The following is a 26,472-nucleotide window of genomic DNA, read 5'->3' on the forward strand; positions in this document are numbered from 1 at the left end:
TCTAATTTGGGCTCTGCAGTAGAAAGGTGTCCTTTGGGTAAAGAAAGGGTTACGAAGCCAAGAGATCTTGGAAATGCTGTAGAGATGTGTACTTGAAGGCTACAGGGCTCATTATAATCTCTCAACACTTTAAGAAGTACAGCACTAAAGAAAACTCAGTTCCACCTTTGGCTTCCTCAACACAGGTAACTGTGGCAATTTTATTCAAAACCTATGAACAAACCCACCCTTGGCAAACACCAGCTTCTACAAAAGATTCCAAAGCTCTTCTCTGCCCTGCCCATCCATGTTCCTCACAGCCCCATTCCTCACCCCAAATGTCCTTGTAGGTTTATGGATCATCTATGGCTTTTCTGCTTCCAAGGTGGGGCAGTGCCAAGTGAAGAGAACATTCTGGCTGAGAAGTGTCTACTCAGAGAATCCTGAACGGAGGGCATAAAAGGGAAAAGTACTTCTCTCCACCATACAAACTGTCAGCAAAATAGCTCCTCACACTCTCCAGCCCTTAAACTTTCCAAAGGCCTTGTGCATCCATGATCCTGTCAGGAGACACCTGTGGTATGGTGGCAAGAGTGTCAGCCCTGGAGACACTCTGTCCAGCTCCATAGATGCCTCAGTCTCTGGCCTCAGGTGTGTCACTTCACCCTTCTGTACTGTCATAAGCTCATTTCTCTGAAGGTACGAGTAGTTCCTTTCTCACGGGGTCTTGGCAGAATTGAATGATGAGATATATGTGACAATGGCTGGCAAGCTCGAAGAGCTCTGAGTGTGTGCTGAAGAGAATTAAACTCCCCATGAGGTAGGAATGCTCCTGTTTCAGAAGCTAGAAAGTCAAGACACTCATTCAAAGTCTGTCACTTTGCTCTTCCTTTACTTCATTTCCAGGAAGATACCTCTGAGGTGGGTATTTGTCTTACTGTCTTTTAGCACTTAGCAAGTCTTATTTCACTCTCCCCCAAGCAAGTAAAACACTTGAAAGGGAGAGGTTGGAGGAGTGGTATGTGGAATGTGGAGGTGGGAAGGGGGTATTAGTTCTTTTAAAATAGATTTTAAAAAATAATAGTAGGCGTATGAATTTAAATGATCCCATTTTAGTTTAGAAAGAGCTCTTCTCCCAGCAAAAGAGAGCATTTTCTCCTTGTAGTAGCCCCTTCCTCATGCTTGGGGGCTATGCTGAAAGACTTAAAATGGATGTTGGAAACCATGGCTAGTACCAAGCCCTGTATTTACTATGTTTTCTCTTATACATGCATATCTGTGATGGTTTAATTTATAAATTAGGCACATTAAGAGATTAGTAACAATAATAAAATGGAACAATTGTAACGATATACTGTAATGAAACTGCCAACATCGCTACTATTGCACTTTGGAACTAATAGTAAGTAAAAAAAGGATTACTTGAACATAAGCACTTGATACTGCAGCAGTTGATATGAAAACCAAGATAGCTACTAAGTGCCTAATGGGCAGGTAGCATATATAGCATGGATACCCTAGACAAAGGGACAATTAATGACCTGGGAGGGATAGAGTGAGATAGCACAAAACTTTGTCATGCAACTCAGAACAGAATGTAATTTAAAACTTATGAATTGTTGATTTCTGGAATTTTCCATGTACTATTTTGAGACCAAAGCAGTAGGGTAACTGAAGCTGCAGAAAGCGACACTGTGCATGAGGATAACTGTGCTGAGAGGCTTCTCATGGCATCGTCTGTGAGGCTGGGAATTGGCACATGCATTGTGTGGATGCTGTACTTTCTCTTTCCTGATCACTCAGGCCCTGGACTCTGCCATCAAGCACCTCTCACCCTGTGTGTGGGCCACAGCATGCTGAATCACCATCCCTGCACCTCTTTCCCTACACAGCAGAGCCAATCTACACAAGAGGTCTGGGCTCCGGGACAGAACTCATGGCTTTCTTCCTATCTCTGACCTACGTTTTAAAGCTATTCTATTGAGCACAGAGAAACAAGGAAAGAACAGAGGGAAAGGAAGAGAAAATCTAAGAATGTCTATAATATGCTATGCACTGTGCTAGGGTCTTGAGAATGATCCTTCTGCAAGCATCCTGTCTCCCTTTTGATTTTTTTATGTAGGTGAGAGAGAGGCCATTTAAAGCCCTAGGGAGGAAGGGATTTTATCCCTGCAAGATGTCAGCAGTGAGATTGTTCTCCCTGAGTCTGTTACCATCATCAGCTGCAGCACAGAGCAGGTGAATGCAGCACCTTCATTTATCTAAATCATCTTCTCTTCTTCTGCTACCTCCTTTCCTCTCTCCATCATCTTAAAATGTCACAACCAGTGAGGCTGGGGAGGCCAGGTAGACTTGTTTGTTGAAGCTTGAACAACTAGGCTACCAAACTTATCTCTATGTGATATGTGCATGCTCCAGCACCCATGTGGATCTAACTCCTGTCCTGGACAGTGCTCTTGTCAGGTGCAAATGGAAAGGTCAAGAAGGATGTGCTTGACCTGGTGGCTTGGCAGGAGAGGAATGATCACCAAAGCTGGTCCTTTTGACCTCATCCAGGCATGCCCTCTGCCTGGTTGGGTCCTCTTCCCCACCCTTTCAGCAGGAGGCTGTTTAAACTGTGTGAGTGAGAGAAAGAAGATGCTGCTTAGAGGTATTCTGTTTTCTAGACACTGAGCTGGGATGATACCTAGCTCTGCTCATCACTTTGAGAGGGATGACCTTACTCTAGCATTCACCTAAGAGTAAAGACAACAAACAACACCAAACATCTCCTAGCACCAGATCTATAGCTCAGATTCCCACCATCAGTGAGATTTCCTGCCCAGAGCTCTGTTGGAAGGAGTGTCTCTGTCCCTGTCTCTCTGTCTCTGTTTCTCTCCCCCCCCCCTCCTCCCTCCTCCCTCCTCCCTCCTCTCTCCTCTCTCTTTCTCCCCCCTGTGTGTTCTCGGCTGATTTATAGGCACTTTGTGGATATCAGTACTCTGAAGGAAGAGTGGGTTGGGGGCAGGGAATTGTTGTGATCAGGGGCCTGATTAGAACAAGGACCTAATCAGCACAATTTATGAAGGTGTTTTGTGCAAGAATTTGTGGTAAGTGATTTAGGGTGGGAGGTGTTGTGAGAGAGAGTAGGGAGAAAAGGCCACATTGGTATCTGACAGTTTAAAGCCAGGGCGGTTGCAGAGATGTTAGATCTTGGAAACAACTGTCAACAATGCTCCTCTGAGGGCATCTGGCCTGAGGGTCACAGAGGGTCTCAGAGGGAAGACAGAAGCAAGGACATGGCAGCCATGGCAGCCCCTGTGTGGGTCCCTGCATGCAGACAGTAGTTAGGGAACATGCTTAAAAAGCATCTGTGAGCCCAGTTCCCCTTCTCCTCTTATGCCCAGTGTTTTGGGAATTATATGTTGTAGGAACTGCATTATGACAGTGTAAAAAATTCTAATTTGAAATAGGAAGACCTCAGGTGAGTCACATGACCGTCTGAGTTTTCTCATATGCAAAATGAAGGCTGGTAACAGTTCCTTGACCATTTCACAGGACTCTAGGGTCCAGTGTGGTGAGGAAAAGTGGTTTGTAAAGAAATGCAGATGTACATTTCGTTGCTATTACATGGCAGTTTGCTCACTTGCTTAATGCTGGAGTGGGGACAGGGGCCAAAGCTGGGAGCTGGGATTGGTATGGAAGTTATGACATTACTGAAAGCCCATAAAGCTGATTTGGTGGCTTTAGAATAAAAGCACCTGAGGGCAGAGGGGCCTGGGACTGTTGTTACAGAAACCCTTTGATTTGAAGAAATATTAGTTCAGTGTGTATTCTGCCTATACTCATGAGCTCTGGACTTGACCAAGCAGGTTTTTTTCTTTTTTTGTGGTACTGGAGATTGAGCTCAGTGCCCTCACATTGCCCTCAGCTCTTTTAAACTTTTTTTTTTTTTTTTAAATTTTGAGACAGGATCTCACTAAATTGCCCAGGCTGGGCTTAAACTTGCAGTCTTCCTGCCTCAGCCTCCCAGAGTGCTGGGAGGTACAGGTATGCACCACCATGCCCAGCTAGGTTAAACCACCACTTGGCTGGGTCATCTCTGGGAATTCCATGGCCTTCTCTAGGGTGGGCTAAAGAAGCCAGGAAATGGGCTCTAGTCCCATCAGTCATTCTGGTGCCAGAAACCCAACAAGAATGGCCTTGAGATAGGCATTGGGGAAAGTGCCAGTTTCAGGGAGGGTGCCACTTGGGTGGAGGTGGGGCAGGCGCTACTGTTTGGGGCCCTTTATGACCTAGATGTTGCCAGAGGTGGTCCCTGGCCCAGTGACCGCCAAATGCCCTATGGGAGGAGGAGGATGAAAGAGACGGGATTCTCGTAAATTTTTAATCTGAAAAATAAAGAAAGTGTGAATTAGAATTAATGCAGGTATTAAATATTTAAACTTTCTGTACTCACTTTCATTTTTAACATATTCCTCCCTCAAAAGCTTCCATAACGCTTGTCAGATTTGTTATCAAGATGTCCCTGTCTCTCTGCCTCCCCCAGGCCCAGCCCCAAAGTCAGAATGCAGGTATTCATCAGCCTGATGGAAATTTTCATTTTATTTCTCCTAAAGGAAACATCTGATTCTCTCTCTCTCTCTTTATATTTATGCTTTCTCTATATGGCAGCATAAATAATTAATGCCATTATAAACACATCCTATGCAAAATATTTATTAGAAAAAATAACTATTTAATTTGGCATGTCATTTAATTCCAATCATAGCACACAGGCTACAATTAATGCCAGGGCTGGGGAATCCAGTCTGACTGCTAAAACTTGCAGAGGTATGGAAGAGTCTCCTATACTGAAGCCTCCTTGGCCCTCATTGTTTATTATTTTCATGAGTTTGGTTGATGGCAGCAGATGGCATTTACTGTCCAGTGTGGGGCTGGGAGTGAATTTGGAAACAAGACAGGAAAACTCACTCTCTTCAGTGGAATGAGGGTAGGGGTGTTCCATGTCCCTTCAAGTGCATTTGGTAGTATTCATTCAAAAGGCTACTGGGACATTCAGATGCAGGGTATTTGTTACATCTTCATGGGGGTGGTGATGATGGTCATTGTCGGAAGTCTGATGAGTTCTCCTGCCTTGGGGCATAGTAGAAATAGGTTCCTAGATGTTGGGTTTCATGGGTGTGTCATTCAGCAAATATTTAATGAATGTTCTATATGTGCTATGCATTTAGGTGGGTACTGGAGATACTGCACTAAAGAAGATAGAGGATGGAGATAAGACTATCCAGCTTCTGAATATTCTGCCATTGCCTCTGCTCATTCCCTTTCTCTGTTAAATGAACTTTCTGGCTAGTATAAGGAATCTGTGTTTCAGAACATCTCCACGCCCCAGGTTTTAAAGACTCAAGGCTAATTTCTAGTAACTTGGTGCTCCTGGATTTATGAATTCCCGTGAGCTTAGCTTGTTTTGTAAATAAGACTGCAACTACCACTTCCCACTCTCTTCTGGAAGGGAGTTTGAAAACTACATGATGCATCAGCATTCTTCTCTCCTGCACTCTTGGATGGTCGTCCCTCTTCAGTTAGGGGAGGAGCTCCTTTGGGATCCTGCCATGACATACTTGAGCATGTGTCACTTCTAGAGCCAGACTTTGAGCTAAAGCCTTGGAGGCTTTCGTTTCAGCTTTAATGTGGCATTTGTTAGCCTTTCCTTCTATCAAATATCTTCTGTTACGGTCCCCATCCCTGGCATTACTCAGTGTGTGTTCCCAAGCTAAAAATCTCCCATTCATTTGTGGGCTAGACTCTTGTCAATTCCATCGTAAGGTACAGAATAATGAGGGTACAACTAATGCCCTGGAAAAAAATTGTCATTTTTTTCAGTTAGCAGTTTGCCACTCTGGAAGGCCAGTGTGCCCTCCTCAGTTCGTAAATTAACTGAGGAGAAAATGAAAACAAATTGCACCCAGCTCCCAGCCCACCTTTCCAGAGAGGCATCCATACTTTCTGCATTTTGTGTCTTCCAAAATAGGATGGTGAGAAAAAACATGGAAATTATAACTGGCACCCTACTCTTTTCCCCACATTGGGCTCCTAGATCACTCTAATTCAGGAAACTGCTGTCTGATCTGAGAGACTTCCAGGTGTATCAAGGGGCTCTTGTTTGTCTGGGACCAATAAGCCTGGACATTGGCTGCCTTGGAAATAACACAGAAGCTTCTGCAGAAATAACCCTGTAATTCAATTTCTGTATCTTTCAAGGTGGCTGGTGAACCTGTCAAGGGATTCAGAACAAGAGAGTTTGAATAACTTCTTAGTTTCCTGGCCTTACCATCCTTTACTCTCTATAAGGAGAGCCATAGGCCTGGTGTTACCCATGACCTAGTATACATTCTGGCCTCCTTTATTAGTGTATCAGTCAGCTTTCCTGTCATTGAGACCAATACTCAACACCAAGACCTTAAAGGAGAATTTTAATTTGGATCACAGTTCAAGGGATGCAGTCTATGGTTGATGGATCCAAGGCAGAAATATCATGGTGGAAGAGTGTAGCAAAGCAAAGCTGCTGAGTTCATGGTGGCTGGGAAGCAGAGCAGGGGACTAGCACCAAAGAATGAGCAAGGCACCAAGTATAGTACCCAAGGTCACATGTCCATGACCCACCCAGACACACCCAGGAGCATCCTTTACTAATCTGCTAGGTAGTTCTTAATCCAACAAAATTGACATATCAGCATTAGTGGTTGCATTAATAGGAAAGGGGGCTGTAGGATAGTCCTCAAACCTTCCTACAAGTGCAACTTAGCCATTTTGCCCTGTTTTTAGGGTCTTACTTCTAAGACCAAGTTCCCATTTGTACCCTTTTTCCAATCAGACACTCAGAGTCTCTTTCCAGACTTCACCAAAGCTGAGTGCTGCCTGGACACAGTATATCATGTTCTTCCTTTGTAAATGGTCCTTGTTCCATATTTGCACCTGAGTTGCTTCTCAGCCCCCACCTCTCTCCAAGCCAGTGTGCATATTGTTGCCACACTGCAGTCTTAAATCATTCGTTCAACACTGACCATGCAGACATTGTATCTCAGAACACTCTGCTGAGCACTTGGGTTTCAGAGAAGATTCAGTCCCTACCTTCCAGAGGCTCTGATTTCAGTTTGACTTAGTCCTTCAATGTGCATCCTGTTGTGAAATAGCAGAGTTAAGGGAAGGATAGCATACCTTCCCTTGTCAAAAATTGACAACTTTTTCAAGGAAACAACAACAACAAGAAAATCCCACAAGTCCTCTGTGAACCTTGCTCCAGCTATTAGCCCAAAGCCTTTCCCTGGCTCTGATCAGCCCACAGTGGCCAGAAATGACAGGACTCCATGAAGGAGCCTGACTTTCTAATGGGGAAGATGCTTCTGCCCACTCTCTGAGACAGATGCACTACTAGATCCCTTGGTTCAGTTAATAAAACTTGCCCTTGTTTTCCTAATGTCCAGTGCCTGAAGTGGCAAGGCCATGGCCAATAAGTGCTACAGTAACAAACCAGAGAACACAAGGAGCCTAGAGCTACTCCGTGCCTTTTATTGAATTTGACAAATATCCAATAACCTAGGTCTCTTGCCTACTCTACTAGAACATTTGATACAAATTGCATGGAGGCTTGGAGGGAAGAATATTTCAAAAGAGAAGTGCTAGTAACGGTGGTGCCTCCTGGCCTTCAAGAGCAGTGGAGTATGAGTGTGAAGAAAGCTTCCAGGTGCTTTTCCGAAGGTCTGTTGTGACTGATCCTGGATTCTTAGGTGATAAATCCACTGACAGAGTATCTGATCTTGGGTAAATAAAGATAACTGACATTCAGGAAGCATTTTACCGGTTTCCAAACACTTGCACACATATCATCTCAGGGGATGCTCATATCAACCCTGAGATGATTCCCTGTTTTACAGTTGAGGTGACTGATACACAGAAAGTTTAAGAGATTATCAAGGTCACATGACTGATACATGGGACAACCAAGGCTGAAGCTCAGATCTTGAGTTTATATCTCATGGTCTTTTGACTTTTCATTTCTTACAGTGCCCTCTGTGCTCAACGTTTAGAGGGTTTTAGGCCTCGTTCTCTCCTAGACCTAGAGGGAGCATTAAAGAGATGGACTTTGATCATGTTAAGTAAAGAGATTTGGGGACAGGCCTTCTTTATGGTGTGTCCCCTTCTTTATTGTTCTCACTGATTCCCAGTGCCTTCAGCATGGGGCCTGATGTGTACAACAAAGGAGCAGCACAGAATTAATGCCTTCTGGAAGCTGTTTTATAGGAGTGCGGGAATTGGCTACGCCGTGTCAGTGTTCTTTGCTTTAAGGGGTGATGGAGGCACTGTTTAGATGTGCTCTTTCTGGTCAGGCTGCAAGGAGGACATTCTACAACTAAAGGCAGAACCAAAGGTTCCAAATGTCACTGTCCATCACTCAAAATCTTGTACAAGCCATCCTGCTACATCCTTCTTGGATGTGAGAAAACTTGCAGCCCATATGCCCAAAAGCACACCCAGCTCCCTGGGAGCTCAGGGCAAGAGGCAGACAGGTCTGGAGAGAGTGGCTGGTGTAGGTCAAGAGGGCAGCTGATCAGGTGAACAAATTCTCTAGGCAAGGTTCAGAGGGTCATGGGTAGATGTTTATCTTTGCAGCCCAGTGTGCTTCTAACCACTTGAAATTCTCCTAAAAACCCAGGAGGACAGTTGAAAAATCCCGAGTAATATGAAAATGAATAAAAGCTCAGCAAACAGAGCCCACTTTCTGAGCAAACAGCTAAAAAGGCAAGCAGGCAGAACAGTAGAGAGGAGAATGCAAAAGGAGGATTGTGAATAGGAGGGGGCAAGGGAAGGTGGGTCAGGGCAGGGTGTAGCTTTCATTGTTCTCTCTAATGGAGACACTCACTCCACCACCTGTCTCCCTAGTGGTGAGAAAATCGATGCAAAGAAAACATTTTTCTCAAGTTTAGGGTGGACAGAGAGACTTTGGTGAAAAATGCCTTATGGTCTGGTATTTTTCCATAGTGGAAGGGAAATTTGAAATAAGGGTCCATGAACACAGACCCTGAACCTTCCTACAAATTAGAAGGCCTGATTTCCAAATCTAGCTGTCACTGTGTGACTTTGGGTATAACCCTACTTTTGTGGGCTACAGTTTGCTTATTAACAAGTTGAAAAGACTGGACTACATGCCTTCAAGAGAGATCCTTTCAGCTGTAATGCTCTGTAGTTTTTATTTTACCTTCACTGACAAAGACTTAGATAGGTGTAGCTTGTTGAGCTGTGCTGAAACCCTTTGGAAGCCTATTCCCTGAGACACATTTGTGACATAGACTGTGATGTGGACTGCTCACATGTGAGCAGGAACCAGCAGAAAATGTATTCTTGGATATTCTGAGTTAAACCAGGGTGGGACCAAATGTAGAGCTGCTTCCTTTTAACAGTGATGAAGGTGACTTTAGAGGCTCTAATGTTTATAATAGTGACAGTTTTTTTAGTGTTTACCTTGGAGAGCTCAGGCACCTTGCCCGTGATCATGTAACTCAGGCTTCACCCAGGGCTGAATGATACAGGGCCCCTCCATACCACTGCAGACACAGACTTCTATGACCTATGGTCCTAGGGAAGAGAACCGTGGATGTTTAGCAGCAGTAGACAAAAACCTGGCACCCTACCTCCCGGAATGGAGGTCATCTATTCCCTCATGGGAGCACAGAGAAGACACGCTGTGGGGCTCTGTCCTCTCAGTGTGCTGGGCCCTGTGCACTGAAGTGCTGCCGGCTCCTACAGGACATAAAACCATGGCCTTTTGCTTGTTTGTTTTCAGTTTTTTAATAAACTAGGGGACAGGCAAGTTGTGTCGCAACCATTGTGCCGAGAAGGTCGGCAAGAATGTGCAAACAAGGGCACAGTGGGGATGCAAAGAGTGGTCTGCAGCAAAGGGGACTTGACCTGGAGCTGGGCCTGGATCCGGCCCTGGTCAGGACTCTGTGGGTAATGGCCCTTGGCGCCTCTGTTAGTTGTGAGGCTCCTCACCAAATATTCAAGGCCTTTGGAAGACTAAACTAATCACCTGTCAAAGATCTTAGCATAAATAGAAACTCTTGCTTTAGGTGAAAGGTCAGAGCAGGGGTGCTAAGAAAATGCTCAACTCCATGTGTATTTTCTTTTCCTTTTGTTTTTTTGGTACCAGGGATCAAACTCGGGTCCTTGTGCTTGCAAGGCAGACGACAGAACCACTGGGCTGAATCCCCGGCCCTCCGTGTGTATTTCTATGTACTGGTTATCGGCCAGGTCCAGCCTGGGTGGGGCATAGAGATAAGTAAGGCAGCACAGCTAGTGACACATTGCTTCCTTCAGGCAGGCAGTCAACAAACACTGAGTGCCTACTGTGTGCAAGGCTTTCTTATAGGGGCAAGTTACAGAGATAAACAAGGTAAAGTCCTTTCCATCAGAGCTTTCATGTTCTAAGTGGAGATGGGAGAATGAACAAACAAGGAAGCAAGTATAGAAAAAAGAAAATGTTAGGTGTTGCTATATGTGGTGAGGAAGACAAAGTAGAGTCCCTTGGGAGAGTGCCTGGGCAAGGTGTTGAGGGAAGGCTATCCGAGGATAAGATGTTTGGACTGAAACTGATGGATAAGAAGGTGGCAGCCGTGTGTGGATAGAAGGAAAGAGCATCTAAGCAGAAGGAAGAGCAAGAGAAAGTCTCTGGAAGAGGCCCAGAGTGTGCCTGGGAATTAGTAGGCAAGAGGCAGAATGAAAAGAAGTGAGGATGGGAGACAGGAAAAGGCCTCTGAGACAGTCTTAGAAAGCCACACGTAGGCATCCGGATCCGACTTGCAGTGGGACGACATTAGAGAGCTGTAAGGGAGAGACAAGGAGAGCTAACTGTGCTTTAGAAGCCACTCTGGCTACTGTGTGAGTCTAGGAGACCTGACAGGAGGCTCTCATGGGTTGATCCTGGCCATGGCAGTGAAGATAGAGCAACATTGTAGCATTCCATTCACCATGGGAGTAGAAGCAGGAGAAGCTCCTGATGTATAGCATGGGAGTGAGGAAAAGGAAGGAACCAAGATTGACTGTAGGTTTTCAGCAACTGAGTGAAGAGTGCACTTTTTACTTAGGTGGGGGAAGGTTTGGCAGGAGTGAGTGTATGGGTGTGAGGGGGGAAATTAATCTGCTCTGAATATGTTAAGTCTAGGATGCCTTTGAGACACTCAAGATGTTGAGTAGACAGTTGAATACAGATGTCTGTGGATCTGAGAAGAGTAACACCTAGAGATGTCAATCTGAGAGGCCTGAGTGTATGCGGAGGTATTTATAGTTACAGGATAGATAAGATCACACAGGGAAGTGGGGGGAGACCATACAAGAAGGAAAAATACTTTTAGAATATGCCAACATGGGAGACTGAGAAGGAGTGCTAGTGAAATATGAGAAAAGTCAAATGAGTGAAGTATCAGAACCTGGAGGAGAAAGTGTTTTTGAGAAGCAGCAATTGACTGTGCCGGTTGTTGCTGGGAAGCAAAGATGAGGACAGAGAATCAGCTGTTTGCTTTGGCATAATATAGTTACTAGTCATCTTGGTAATTGGTCGGCAGTGGAGTGGTAGACAATAAAGCCTGGTTAGAATAGGTAGAGGGAAGAATGAAAGATGAGAAAGTGAGAATAGATGCTCCTTTGAACAGACTATCTAGGAAGGAGAGCTCTGAAAGAGGTAGAGAATGGAGCAAGAAATAGGAACAAGAGAGGGCATATTTAAAGGAGGATTGTATGGAGGCTTGTTTCTACACCAAGGACAGGATCCAGTAAAGAGGGAGAAAATGGTAGTACAAGAAGAAATAAAACAGTTGAGAGCCCAGTGAAGGTAATGGTCTTAGAAACCAGGGCTTTTTTTCTAGTGTAGCTGTGAGATGAGATGGTTTTTCTAGTGGGGGGGGGGGGCGAGATGGCCAGAGTATCTTGGTTCTGAGACAGATACAATAAAGAACTTATTGATGGGAAGATGAGGTAGTTCTCATCTCATAGAAATCTATTTTGTCTGTGAAATATACTGCAAGGTCATCAGCTGAGAATGAGGTAGCAGAGAGGGTGCTGGGGACTTGAGCAGAGAAAAGGAAGTATGATAGCTTCCCCAGAGATTGGGAAATTGAATTTTTCTAAGGAAGTATAGTAGGTTTTTCTGACAGGACTGAGTGAGATTTGTGGTCATATTTGTTATGAGTCTAGTCAGCAAATTTTTGTTATTTTTCTCCAGCAGTGTTCAGTTGCTCTGGTCCAGGTCCTGAATACATGGGTAGGATACCACGGCTGGAGTTCTGTGAGGCTAAGGGAGTGGAAGGGTTGCAAGGTTATGTTACCAGCAAGGGAGCAGTTAAAGTGTTGGATTGTGCAGTCAGAACCAAATAAGGGGAAGGGAGCACATGCAGGGAACCACAGAAATGGATAACAAAAAAGTGATTTTCATGAAATGAGGTTAGAGAATTGCTAAAGTGTTGATGTAAGTAAACTAGCTCTTAGGAAGGCAGTGATGTTCAGAAAATAGGAGATTGGAAATCTACCTGGTGGAAGAATTAGTGGAAGAATGGTGGAGGAATTACTGATTCTGGTGCTAAAGTCATCCATAAATGAGGAGGAACAACCAGAAGTTTGGTAAAATAGCATCATTATAAATGTAGGAGAGGTCATGAGGTCTGACAATAAATGCTTCAAGGGCGCTTGGGCTTTGGAAGAAGAAAGAGAAATAGTTCAAAAACTATAGTAGGGAGCAAGGAAGACACATACCTACATCCCTGCCCTGACACAAATGGAATATGGAAGATGGCCTCTACTAGAAAGGACTTCTGAGGAGGCACATCCTGTGGTGGAAACTGGATTTCACTTAAAGCAAAAAGCAAAGGAGACACTCAGGACCAAGATTTCCAGAGGGCCAAGAATGTAGGGAACAGCATGAGGCTGAGTATACTGTGGTGTATAATCTGGGAGGGTTAGACTCTGGAAGACAGCTCAGGGGAGTGAGAAGCAGTGGCCTGATGGGACCAGTGGTGAAGGCACAGCAGTCCATGACTGAGAATACTGTACTGGGATGGCTGGTCTTGGCTTATGAAGGGGATGTGGGGCCTTCAGTTGAAGGCTGGGAAAATGAAAGGATAGCCTGCTGGAGTTAGTTTGATATGGTTACTAAAGAAATGGGTGGTCCATCTCTGGAGGTACATTAGCTGTTTGCAGATGTAATGGAAAGTTAGAATCATCTGGAGAATGTCAAAGAAAGAAAAGCATTTCAGGCGGCTGGGGATTTAGCTCAGCAGCAAAGCACCTGCCTGGCAAACATGAGGTCCTGAGTTCAATCCCTGGTACCAAAAAGAAAAGCATTTCAGATAGCCCCCAACCAACTCTTTCACTTTTCAGATGAAGAAACTGAGGCTCAGAGGGATAAGATAACTTGTCTAAGGTCATCAAACTAATAAGTTTTATTTAGAACAGAGGTATGTGTATAGTTTGTGTACACTGCTGAGCCTATGGCTACCTGGAAGGAACAAGAATCTTGGGGAAGTCAGTTCGCCCACCCTGGGAGAACACTCTGGCTGTGCCTGTTTTTCTTCTTGTGGTCGCCATGCTTGCTCCCAACAGGGATCTGTGGCTTGGAAGGACCACTAGAAATCCTGATTTTCCCTCCCTGTTACCCCATGTGACACCTTGATCAGGTGCCCTTGCTAGTCTGGCTTTAGGCTCTTAGCTGTGGTGATAGGCATACCTCTGTAGCAATAAGTAGGTGTAGTGGCCGGTGAAGTGCCATGGGTAAGGCTGTACCCAAACCTCTCAGACTGGGATCCCCATGGGATTCCTTGGAATGCCCTCCATTGTGAGCAAATGAATGAATCATTTATTGAGTACTTATCCTGCACCCATGCACCACCTCCATGAAGGTCAAAACCTAGTTGATGACATCAGACTTGTACCTGGGGACTCACCAGTTTAGTGATAGAATGGACTTGAGCAGTCTTTGGATTCAATTGCTTCACATTTCAGACAAGAAAATTGAGACTGGGAGCAGCAGCACAGAGTTCTATTTAGGTCTGTGAACTCATAGTCCAAAGCTCAAGGGCTGATGTAGCTCAGTGGCACCACACCTACCTGGCAAGTGCAAGATCCTGAGTTCAATCCCCAGTATCGGGGGAAAAAAAAAGAAAAAGGTCTATATTGTCTTCTTATTTGTTTTGCAATGTCTGACCCAAGAGGTATTCTCAGATATGGGGCTTTGCCCATCTCTCTCTCTCTCTCTCTCTCTCTTTTTTTTTTGTACCGGGGATCAAACTTGGGACCTCTAGCTTGTGAGGCCAGGCGCCAGAACCACTGAGCTAAATCCCCAGCCTGCCCATCTCTTACTGGCAAACACCTTGGAAGTAGAACCAGGGAGAGCTGGCCCCCACCCTAGGCCAGGAGTATCTGCTCAGGGAGTCACAGTGTCTAGGGGGCCCTTTGGCTGTTAGTGAACATGGCCTGATGAGCCAGCTCCTGCCTTTCAGCCCTTCTCTCCGTTCAGCCTGCGCAAGTGTTAAATACAGCATCAAATTAAGCAAAATTAAATACATTTCCATGCAGCGTTTTTCTCTTGACGGAATCAAACAATGCAGTTGCCATAGCAACAGCCTCTTCTGAAAAGGTCACCTGCAAGAAACTGTGTTTTAGGTACAACTCAAGGAGATTATGGGGGATTAACTCATTTTATACATATATATTAAATATATTTTTTTCTTTAAAGGGACTGTTACGAAGGACTAATATCCAACTGAGCCGGAAGATACCCACAGAAAAAATTTTAAGTCCCTGATAAAGAATTTTTTTTTTTCCTTCTTTCTTTCCCTTTTTTTTTTTTTTTTTTTTTTTTAACCAGCATGCAGTGGGGTGATATCTGAAATGGCGACTTTGTGTTTTTACTTGGCTTTAATTAAACCTCAGTCAGGGCTGAGAAATGTGGTGAAGCGAGATAATTGCACTATTCCCAATACAGTTTTTAAACTCTGGCTTTGATATGCACCTCGTGACAGCCTGAACCTGCACCCACACTCTTGGGGCTGCTTGAAGCTCAGCTTATAACCGCCCCTCTTAACCTGTGGGCATCTGGGAGACACCCATGGGTATCTTGATTGTGAAATGAAAAAGATGGGAATAGTGAGGTCCATCTGTACTGAGGCAAGGACAGGCTGTGTCTACCCTAAAAAGTTCATGTCTGGCATTGGGGTCTTCTCCATCGGACTTTCAGGGAAGGACTGGCATGGGCCCATCTAGTCAGGAGCAGTGGGATAGGTCTTCTCTGGCTTTTCCATAACTTAAAGATATCTTGAGGACACCTTTATTAGATCTGAGTGAAAACAGGCTGCCTGGTGTAAACTCCTTTGTAAGTGGCACAGGTGATATGAGAAGTAAATGCATGTTTCTATTCAGTGTCCACCATATGGAGCCTGTGCAGAGCGCTCACAGAGAGCCTCCCTGTGTCCCACATCGCTCCTCACACGACCTGCCCAGCCAGCCCATGGTGGGGCAGATGGGGCTGTTTTGCTTCCAGAGTGACTGATATCTTTGGGTCAGCTGTACAAGGAGTTTGCCTGACCTCTTCTCATTCACCTACTTGGTCATGCTTGTTTTCCAGAAGGGCACAGGGTGCAGGCCAGGGGGCTGAGTGTTAGGATAGATGGAGAAAGAGAGAACTGTGCCCGGTTTCTGAGTACTTGCTGGACAGCTTCTCTGGATCCCATTCTAGAGCTTGCAGGCCAGTGCTGACCACCATGGCCCCCTCTCATGAGGTTCAGTTTCCCCTGGAGCTCAGGGCCATGCTAGAGTCATGGCTCCCTCTGGGCCTATAAGAGTCTGTTACAGTTTGGGTCTAGATGTTCCCTCCAAACCTCATATGGTCATAGGTGGGGCCTTTTCAGAGGTGGCTGAATCTAGAGTGTGTGATACTGGGATTAAGGGTGCGTGATTACTAAATCAGTTCACTGACTGGTTTGGCATTGCTCTAATTCTGGTAGTCGCGATAAGATAAAGGGGTCAGAAAGATGCTGTTAAGATTCCTTTGTTACTTTTGCTATGTTCTGCCACGGTGAACTGTTGCCCGTCTGCCAAGCCACTCTGCTTTGAAGCCAGCCAATTACTAACTGAAACCTCTACAAAACTGTGAGCTAAATAAACCTTTCCCTCTTTAACTTTGGGTGTCGGGTATTTTGTTTCAGCAATGAGAGCAAAATAACTAAGAGTTTGTGACTAGCACCATTGGAATGATAGCAGGATGAAAGGGGTTGAAATCCTCAGATACATACATGTGATTCAGCCACATAAGACTCCAGGTATGCATAGAACAGCTCCAATTTATACGAATACTCTCAGAAATGTTTCCTCAACACCATTCTGATGGATGACTTGCAGAAACCTAGAACTTCTTTCCCTTTCTGTCCCAGACTCTAATCCCTTCTCTTAATTCACCCTAGTGCTAGACAAGGTAGGCTCATGTGGTGTAGTTAAGGGAGAGAGCTTGGGAGATAGGCAGATGTGGATTTGAATTCTGGCTGGCCACTAAACAGTTGAATGCTTCTCTCTTTCCTTATCCATCAAGTGGGAGTAATAAGAGCCACTGACTTAAATCATAGGTCCTTATAGGGTTGTTCTGAAGATTAAATGAAATGACCTCAGGGAAAGTGGCTGGATAACACAGTCGCTCAATGGATGTTTGTTGACTATTTCGAGAACATGACTTTTGTACAAAACAAACCATGTGTTTCCTTTCCTGTGAAATCCAGCCTTTCAGCCTGGGGACCACTGCAGAGATTAAAGAAGAAACAGCAATTTCTGTCTCTAATCCCTTAATACAATCACTGGAGGCTTTCTTGAACTCTTAAGAAAAGCAAATCTACAGTTATCCAGGAAAGAATTTTATTTTTAGTGCAACTCAGCCCTTTAAACTCATATGCACCATTAAAACAAGATCCCTGAGTGCATAGCCAGACTAGAGGGACCTACGTGAACACCACTGTCCCAAGTAGAGAAGTAGCAGCCTTTGAGTGACCCAAATCCAGCTCATTTCTCCATTTAGAACAAGCTGGAGCTGCATCGCCATGACAATGCTGTTGTCCTGGTTGCTTGATTGGTTGCCCTATCTTGGGTTCCACTGCTGAGCTTGTCAAGTGAGATAACCCAAGTCCCTTCAGAAGATAGTTGTCAAGGAGACGCTCTCTGCCAGCTCCCAGCTAGTGGTGTTAGTGTGTGGGCTTTGTAGACACAAAATTGGGCTTCAAACCTGCTTCTGCCAACTTTTAGCTGTTGGGGTTAGTTACTTCCTACTGAGGACCTCAGTTCTTGATCTGTAAAATGGGAATATGTTTTTCATCTCATAGTATCATTGCTAGGTTTAAATGAGGTGACATGTATGACATTTGTAAAATGCTTACCACCATGACTGACACATAGCAGCCTCAGTCTGTGTCAGTGTATTCAGATATCAGAACCAGTTTGAGGGCTTGCTTTTCTTTCTTTCTTTTTCTTTTCTTTCTTTTTTTTTTTTTCGTTCTTTGCTTTCTTTCCCTCTTTCTTTCTTTCCCTTTCTTTTTTGTACTACTAAGGATCAAATCCAGAGCCTTTCTACCCAGACTTGCCCTGAACTTGTGATCCTCCTGCCTCAGCCTCCTAGAGTGCTAGGATTACAAGTGTGTCTCACTACCCAGGCTGGAGAGTTTCTTAAAGCATAAACTGTTGGTTACTGATTTGGGAAGTCTGAGATATGGGACCTAAAACACTGTACTTCAAACAAGTTCTAGGACCACACTCTGAAAAGCATAGTCCTCCATAATCAGTGAGAGAAATGTCTATTACATTTGAGCTTTATAGGTGTCTGGCTTTGTTTCTGAAAGGTTCCAAGTGGGTTTAGAGGACTGAATTCAGACTATTGCTGTCCAGGAGCGCTTTCCATATCTGTGCTGGTCAATTTAGTAGCCACTCGGTGCATGCAACAATGAAACATTTGAGATGAAGAACTGAATTTTACATTTAAATTTAAGTAGCCACATGTAGCTAAGTGCTACCATATTGAACAATGAAGAATAGATTCTCATGGGTATAGCTTAGGGAAGGTGTATCAATTAATCAGGAAAATGAATGGTTAAGTGGATGCCACCTCAAAAACTGAGACTGGGATCAAGGCACAGCATTGCAGCCACCTGCTCCCTCTACCTAAGAACCTTCTCTGATAACCTTAGGGGCTAACTAATGAATCTCCACCTTTCCCTCATATACCTGGATATCTAGGTATGCTTCTCAATGGAAGAAGCAAAAACAATTAAAATATAGAAAACAGGGTTTGAACATCACATGGAATAAATAATGATAGACGTCTTAGAGGCCATGACATCTCCTCTCAAAGAACATGCACTAGGGCCATAGCCTATTGTTTCAGGGACAGAATAAAATAAAGACATTTTCTGGAGTGTAGTAGGAATCAGAAAGTAGTGTGATTTGTTCTGGTTAGTAGCTAGAAAGATCAGTGAAAAAGAAAACTTTGTGTGACCACAGTTAAGACAGTAGTAACAATCTGAGGGAGAGGAACTAATTCTTCATGCCAGTGGAGAATAGGGAAGAAGAGAATGGTATGGGTGGTCAGGATGGAGAGGTGTTTGTCAACTTAGGACATTTCTGTTAGTGGTAAACTGATAAAATGTTGCTATTCCAGAGTCACCCTGACAGTGTTTGCCCTAAAATCTTTCATCTCAGGCTGTGTCTAATGCTATAACATGGCATTCAAGATCACTGGTTCTGAGAGTTACAAAGGTGTGGCTCAACTGCCACTTAGGAGCGGTAGGACATTAGACAAATAATGTGACGTTTCTAGCCTTGGTCTTTTGATCTGTAAATAGAAATAATAATGGTACACACTGTAGGGCTGTTTTAAAACTAAATGAGACAGTACATCTCAAGAGCTTTACACAATGCCTAGCACATGGCAAGTACTCTTTAGATGGTTGCTGTTACTATGTTACCTACACCTACATCACTGACCTCCCTCCTAGTTTCTGCAGCGAGTTCCCCCTTGGGTTGTCACTTATGGGCATTAGAAAGGCTCAGACCCTGGGAGTCCTTCCTGAGTGTGTCTTATCCTGGACCTCTCACTTGGGTAGAGGTGACTTCTCTGCCGACAGCCTGCAGGGTTGTGCCTCTCTTCCACAACAGCCTTGATGGATTGTCGTGCCTGATAGCGCCAAGACACAAGAAATAACATCACCAGAAAACCAACTTAAGCCTGGCCTGATTTAGTACAGAGAAAATGACAGCTGTTGTGCTCGGCTGGCTTCCACCCAGCAGAAGGCTATTTTTTGCAAATAAAATGGTAAGTTGCTAATCAGAAAGATAAATTAAGAAGCATTAAGATAATGATGGTCTAATCACCGTCCACACAGAGAATTGCTAGAGTGAATATCCAGGCTACTGAGTGCTTGAGCACATTTGGTGATTATTTGTATTATGAAGGGAATGATGGATTCCAGGCATGGAATCAATCTAGCTTAGGAAACCCACAAGACCAGCCTCCACCAGGGACTTCTGGAGGTCATCTACTTACTTCCCTGCCGGAGGCTCCAGTTCCAAGCTCTAACAGCCTGCCTCAAATCACTCTTCATCTCAGGCTGTTTCACTACTGAGGTGCCCCAGCTTCTTTGAGGGTGCCTCTTGGTCCAGCTGTTTAGACACCCAACATGCTTTTGCTTGGGACTGAATTGGAAGGATACACTCTAGTTTGACAGTAATAGAAAGATCCCCATCTGGGAGTGAGCCAGCCATATATGATAGCAGAGAATGGAATCTGGCTATCCCCTTGCCCTTCTGTGGGGCATTGGGCAGATGTGCTGACCCATGGCATAAGGGTCTGGAGCCATCAAGACTGCAAATACTCTCAGTCTTTTGCTGAGAAAACAAGGCTTAGGGAATGTGGTTTGTCTGCTACCTCAGGGACAGAGTCAAAATGGGGCCTTATACGTGCTCATCTGCTTGAAAAGTGCTCTAATGCTAAACTGAGAAGGAATGTTGAGAAATCATACCCCAGACTCCCAGTTCCCTCCTGTTGCCTCATTGGAGATGAGTATCTTTTTGGGTGCTAGAAATTGCTGTGAGTCCATGAGCACCAGAGTAGGTGAGGTGGCCCAGCTGGGTTCTGGACAGTGGTGTGCTGGAGCAAGCCTGCAAGAGCTGGTTGTTCAATTGTCAGAAATTTTGCAAGCTAACAGTTAAACATGGTCATTATTAATACTAAATCATACAAACTTAGTGTTAAATAAAATACATTAAAAACAAAGTTAATAAATACTCAAGTCCCATGGCTTCCGAAGCTTTCTATCAACTCTGCTCTTGAGGTTATTTCTATGAGATGTGAAGGAAATAGTGGGTGAAATTGTGCTACTCTGCATCTCTTCCCAACTTTGTGTCCAGTAACACCGCATTGGTTGCTTGAATTTAGCCATGGAGAGCATATTTTTCCAGAGAGTTAGTTGTTAAGTATTTCCCAGCACACCACTGTCTGGATGTGTACTGTAAGTGAGTGGTGAGGCATGGACGATGAGGAAAACCCTATCCCTGGGCTGGGTACACAGTGCACTCTCAGTTCATGATGAAAATCCCTGGGGAGGCATGGAGGAGGAAAGACATGGTAAAGACCAGATGTGGGGCCAGGGCACTGATGCCTCAGGCAGGTTAAACACTGTAGCCAGAATCTAAAGGGAATCTGAGGGCTTCACAAATTTGAATTCCTGAGTACCTGCATTTTAAAAAACTCAAATCGTATCTTAAAGGTATTAAGGTGTATTAAGGTATTAAGATGTCAAATCCCCTGGTAAAGAATATAGTAAAGAATCCTTTTGGAACATAAAGAATCCCTCCCACCCACGATAAAAATGCATTTCTATTCACTTTCTTCAAAGTGAGTCTCACCAGCTTATATACACGAATTGAGCCTGAGTTAATGGTGGACACTGGGCCACCTCTGTCCACTCCCCTGGCCCTACACCATCCCCTGGCTGTCCACTGAGGCTATGGGGAGAATGGGTGCTGAGCATCTGCTCCCCACTCCCAGGCTTATGTCACCCACCTGGACACTGCTGGACCCCCCCAGTTTGGCACTGCTGGACTGGGTAGAGCAATAGCCAGGCAGTGTTTTGCCTTTTTCTCTTTCCTCCCTTCCCCATATCCCCTTGAGCATCTGGCCTTGAGTTCTGACTTCAGAGACATCTGCAGCCGTGGAACTTGGCCCATCCTGTTCCAGGACTGACCTTGCCATTTGGCCACCGCCTCTCAGGAACAACTTGGCCAGAATGTGTGGGAAGGACATCGCGTGCTGTCCGTGTGCAGACAGGCCATGACCAGGCTCTTCTAGTCTCGTCCCAAGAGGGTGGGTGTTACTCTGGTTTTGTCTCGGAACACACGTGCATGGATGTGAGTGCCTCAAAAAGCTCTTCTGATTCCTTTCAGGCTGTGAGCTGGCCCACCAAGGAGGCCATCTTTGTTGTTGGCCTATCTCTCCCTCCGGCATGTGGTATTAGTAATCTTAGCACATTAATCTTCACAAGGCTCGTATTTATTATCCCCATTTTATAGATGAAAAAACAAGGGCACAAAGTGGCTCAGTAGCTGCTCAAGGTCATGTAGCTAGGACTCAGCTCCAGGACCTTCTGACCGAAGAGCCCAGGCCCAAGAGGACTCTGTGCTCTGGCTAGGGAGCCACCAGTAGATGCAGGGAAGCAACAAGACTTGGGGAGGACTCAGTCCCTATGCAGGGCGCCCCAGCCCCCACCAGCCTGCTTAGCAATCATTGAGAATGGTGGGGCAATTCAGCAAAGCTCAGTGCCCTACACAAAGCCGTTGTGGCTACAGCCTGGGGAAGAGCCGAGTTAGCAGTCTAAGGCTCTGGGGTCCTTGTCGAGCAGAGCCTGACTCCTCCAGCCCACATCTGGGTGTAAGAAGGGATCGCCCGGGATTGATCTGTCCTCTTCCATTTTCAGTCTGGGGCAGTCACTCCCTCTTAGCTCCCTCTAAAACCTGTGTGTCTCCTGGCAGACCCTGGAGCAACATGTGGCTTTGAGCTAGTTCCTGGCTGTATGGTTAGAGCAGCAAAAGGCCTGGAAATTCCTAAAGACACAGTCTTCTGGGAAACAAATGAATCTTCTTCCTCCCAGGCCTCCACGGCAGCTGCTGAGCTGCAGGATTTATTGAAGCCCTTCATGCTCTGTGACAGACTGCTAATGAAAGGGAGCCCGGGCTTCTGCATCCGCCTACTTTGGTTTCTTATTTGTTGGGGGAGTCTATCCCCAAGAGGGGATGAGTGACTGGAAGCCAGAAGGGACCCACAGAGCCCTGCAGCCTGTCAGCAGGGCTTGGCTTGAAAGGCCCCCACATAGGGCCACCCAGGGGGCTGTTCCCAGCTCCAAGTACCTGCAGGCAATGTGAAACATGCTCCGGGATTAATGGGAACCAGATGGACAGGGCAGACCCTCCACCTGGCTTCCTGCACAGAGCTGGTAGAGTTCTGGCTTGGTGGAGAAGCTTTCCTCAGGAGCTCTTGGATCCTGTTTTGTGCTCCAGGCCACATGCTCAGGAATATAAGCCAGGAGACCTGGTACCTCTCTGTCCAGATGAAAAGATGAGGAAAGTTAGGCAGGACCTTGGAGGTTGTCTGGGGCAATGCAGTGGTTTTCAGCCCAGGCTGTACATGAGAACCACAGGGGAGCTTTTTAAAGCCACCTAGGCTTGTGCTTTACTCCAGATCACTAGCCACATAAAAATCACTCAGAAAGAGGACCAGGCCCTATTTTAAAAACTTCCCAGATGTTCTAATGTGCTGCCCAGGTTGAGAACTGCTAAGTTTTTCATTTATAAACACTTCTGGATTGAGGAAGTGGCCATGCCAAGGTCATACAGGATCAGTGACTATCTCCAACTCCTAACCAAGAGTTTGCTCTCCCACGCCATGGTGGTGTTCTCTTCCTTGTCCCTGTGACCCACTGGCCCCTCAGAGGGCCGACAAAGGATTACAGTTGTCTTTTTTCTTCTGCTTTGCTAATTTTACTTGCCAATTCATGCTCCTCCTCTCCTCAAACCATGCATACATGCAGATCCTCTATGAAGGCACTGCCTGCCCATACAAACTCCTCTGAGATCTCCCGATCTGGCCAGTCCATGGCCTCACTACAAAAAGTGTGGTGCAATCAATTCAAAACTTTTACCTTTCATGGTTGTTTTGACTTTGGGGAAGAGCAAGAAGCCATATGGTCTCAAATCTGGTGAATAACGTGGACAAGGGCACACCACAATGTTTTTATTTGACAGAAATTGCAATAAACAATATGAATTGATTGACAACATCAAGGCAACCATGACAGCACAACTAAAACACTCACAAAAGAGAACTTCCAGAACTGCTTTAGAAAGTGGTGAGATTGATGGGATAAGTGTGTTCAAAGTGAGAAGGAATATTTTGAGGGGCAGTGTGTCTTTTACTGTAATAAAAATTTTCTTTTTTCTTTTCTTTTTTGTACCAGGGATTGAACTCAGGACCTTGCACTTGCAAGGCAGGTGCCGGAACCGCTGAGCTAAATCCCCAGGCCTGTAATAAAAATTTTAATTTAAACATTCACTGTATTGTTTTATCATACCGCATACCTTGGTCTCTTTAACATATATGGTCATTTTCTTATTTTCCCATTTTCTGGATGAGCAAACTGAGGCTTCTTTTCAGCCCTGAGCCTTCAGGTTCAGGGTCAGATTTGAGCAGAAACAGGTACTCTGGCACTGTCTCAGTGGAAGAAGGGTGTACTCATAAAGGGGCAATCAGATGCTATGCAGGCCACAGCAGGGACTTAGCTGAGCCAGGTCTTAATAAAAGAGGGGCTGAAGATGAGACAGAAGACTAGAACTTAAAGCGCTTTCTTAAAACACCTGCCCCTCACCACTAGCATGTCGCTGGGTACTCATGAAATGTGTAAACACCTTCACTGGCGGCCTCTGCTGTCTGGATGCTTTATCTTTTGCCCAATAACCATTAATCAGCCTGTAGCAGCAGCACAAGCCCTGTGAGGGCTGGGTCTTGCCTGGCAACCACAATCTGTTCCTATTTCATCTGAAAAAATAAAATGGACAGGATGTTGTGTTGCTCTCCTACCCCCAGCATGAAAGACCAGAGGATCAGAGCTCTCTCCCAACTCCCAACCCCACTCCTTGATGAAAAATTAACCAGCTGTGCAGAGTGAATGAATCCCTAAAGGGGAATGAGGTCTCTGATGTGAGCTGGGCTGGGTTCTGGGAGTGCCAAACACCCTCATGGTCGTTAATTCTCCAGCCCCTGGATCCTTGGAGCAGACAGGTGTGTGCAGCATGCTAATTGGCCACTCCTCCCGCAGCCAGCTGTGCCCAGCAACTGGTGGAGCCCAGACAGCTTTTGATGTGATGCAAGTCCCTGTATGCTTTTGGGGAAATAGAATGGCATGTAGCACAGTTCTTGTTTACCTCTGTCTCCGTCTACTCTTCTGTGAGTTTCCTGAAGACAGAAGCTGGGGCTTATTTGCATCTGAACTCTAGGCCCTAATAGAGACTGACACATCGCAGTGACTGTACTAAATGAATAAATAAATGAATAAGTGAGTGAATGAGGGCTTGGCTATGAGCCAGAGTCTACTCCACAGGCTCATCTCAGTCCTTGGGCCCCATTCATTCATCCACTCTTTCATCCGCTCATTCATAGTTGGTCAATAAACATTCACTAAGCAGCATGGTTAGTTCATTCTTTATTCTCACTCATACAGTCACTCAACCATCACTAGGTACTGGCCTTATTCTAGAGCTAGGGATACAAAGATAAAATGCTCATTCTCCATCCTCAAGATGCTCACCGTGTGGTGGGGGGGATGGGTCACTAACCCGAAAGCAACAAGAAGTAGGCAAGAGCCTTGAGAGTAAATCCCTGGGGTGCTGTAGGAACAGAGGAGAACACACAAGTCCACTGAGAAGACAGAATGGGGTATAGTGTGTGTGGAGGGGGTGACAAAATGACATCTGAGCTAAGCCCAGAAGGGTGACAGCCCAGCTCTGGCAGGATAGCACAGCAGAAAGAATAAGGGACAGTGCTAGGAGATTTGGATCAGGTGTCATTAGCTTTCTGGGCTCACCTGTCAGAGCAGGTGGGGGACCCTAAGGTTCACTGATGCCACAGTGTGGTTTACAGTGGGCCCTGGCTGCACACCTCTGGGAGCAGCTTGAGGGGGCCAGGCCAACGATGCTTTCCTCTGACACCCTTGGCTGTGGACTGGTGCTCTTCTCATACCAAGTCCTGAATGTGCCACGTGGCCTCCCAGGACCAAGGTGCATGGACATCTGTGTCCTGGGCAGGGACTGCGTGGATCTATGAAATCGACCTCACCACTGCGGGAAATGCCGATGGTTCCTCAAAGAAACTAATCATAGAGTTACAATTTGCACCAGGCATTCCACTCCTACATGTAAACCCAGAAGAACTGAAATCAGAGACTCAATCACATTTGTATACCCATATTCAGAGCAGCATTATCACAATAGCTATAAAGTAGAAATAACCCAAGTGTTCACCAACTGATAAATGGATAAACAAAGTGTGGCTTATCCATACAGTGAAATAGTTTTCCACCATAAAAAGGATCAAAGTTCTGATGTGTGCTACAACATGGATAAGCATTGTGCCAGAGAAATAAAGCAGACAAAACAGGACAAATATTGTGTGATTCACTTTATGAAATATCTATAATAGACAAATTCATCAAGCAGGAAGTAAATTAGAATTTTCAAAGAACCTGGGATACGATGCTGCTCTAAAAGGTAGAGAGTGTCTGTTTGGGGCAATGAAAATGTTTTAAGTTAATTAAGCTTGCACAACAATGTGAATGTAACTGTGCCATGGAACCACTTAAAAAGTGGTTAAAACAGCATTTTTTAGTTATAGATGTTACCACAATTTACAAAATCCTCAGCTGGCTTTTGCAGAAAACCCAGCAGTCAATACTTTATCTGATGGCCCTCTCTGGCCCGCCTCCCCGGCAGGCTTTGCTCCCCCCTTAGGACTCCTCTCGGCATTGAGTTCTGCCAGGCGGGTATGTTTCATTTTTGTTTTTATTTCCTGCATCTGCATCTGCTACCACCAGAATCTATTATTGCTCTCTGGGGCTTGTGCCCCTGACAGCGATTATTTGTACATGTAAATCAGAGAGCCAGGGACAAAGCTTTAATGACAGGCTCTTTGGGGGTGGTGGTGGCGGCAGCAGGAGATGAGTGAGTGCCGCTCCCTATGGGGCCCCCTTTGGTCCTGTCTCAGGGGCCTGTGGGCATGAAGGCGCTGACCCTATCTGATCTAGGTTCAATGACCTGTTTCTGGTAGCAATGTTGGTTCTGGATTCTAGAGGCACTGACTCTGTCCTTTAAAGATAGAATTCGGTGTGACTCCTC

At 45.3% G+C, this 26,472-nt stretch overlaps 1 protein-coding gene and 1 long non-coding RNA gene across 11 annotated transcripts in view; one reads left to right on the forward strand and one right to left on the reverse strand.

The window, feature by feature from the left end:
* The window catches only part of Pknox2 (PBX/knotted 1 homeobox 2), a 251,324-nt gene that overhangs the window by 94,050 nt on the left and 130,802 nt on the right, over positions 1-26,472 (forward strand). The window lies entirely within an intron of this gene.
* On the reverse strand, positions 4,858-13,816 carry LOC110347415 (uncharacterized). Of its 3 annotated transcripts, none has more exons than XR_015448859.1 (3): positions 13,733-13,816; positions 9,481-9,594; positions 4,858-5,094 (listed from the first exon to the last, which is right to left on the reverse strand). It is a non-coding gene; the product is annotated as an uncharacterized LOC110347415 (long non-coding RNA). The 3 variants fall into 3 exon arrangements; XR_002392039.2 differs by lacking the exon at positions 4,858-5,094 and adding an exon at positions 7,093-7,140; XR_002392040.2 differs by lacking the exon at positions 4,858-5,094 and adding an exon at positions 7,557-7,777.

The sequence above is a fragment of the Heterocephalus glaber genome, unplaced genomic scaffold (assembly GCF_053883595.1).
Source record: "Heterocephalus glaber isolate CG9 unplaced genomic scaffold, H.glaber_assembly_v1.0 deba00000006, whole genome shotgun sequence".
NCBI classification, from domain to species: domain Eukaryota; kingdom Metazoa; phylum Chordata; class Mammalia; order Rodentia; family Bathyergidae; genus Heterocephalus; species Heterocephalus glaber.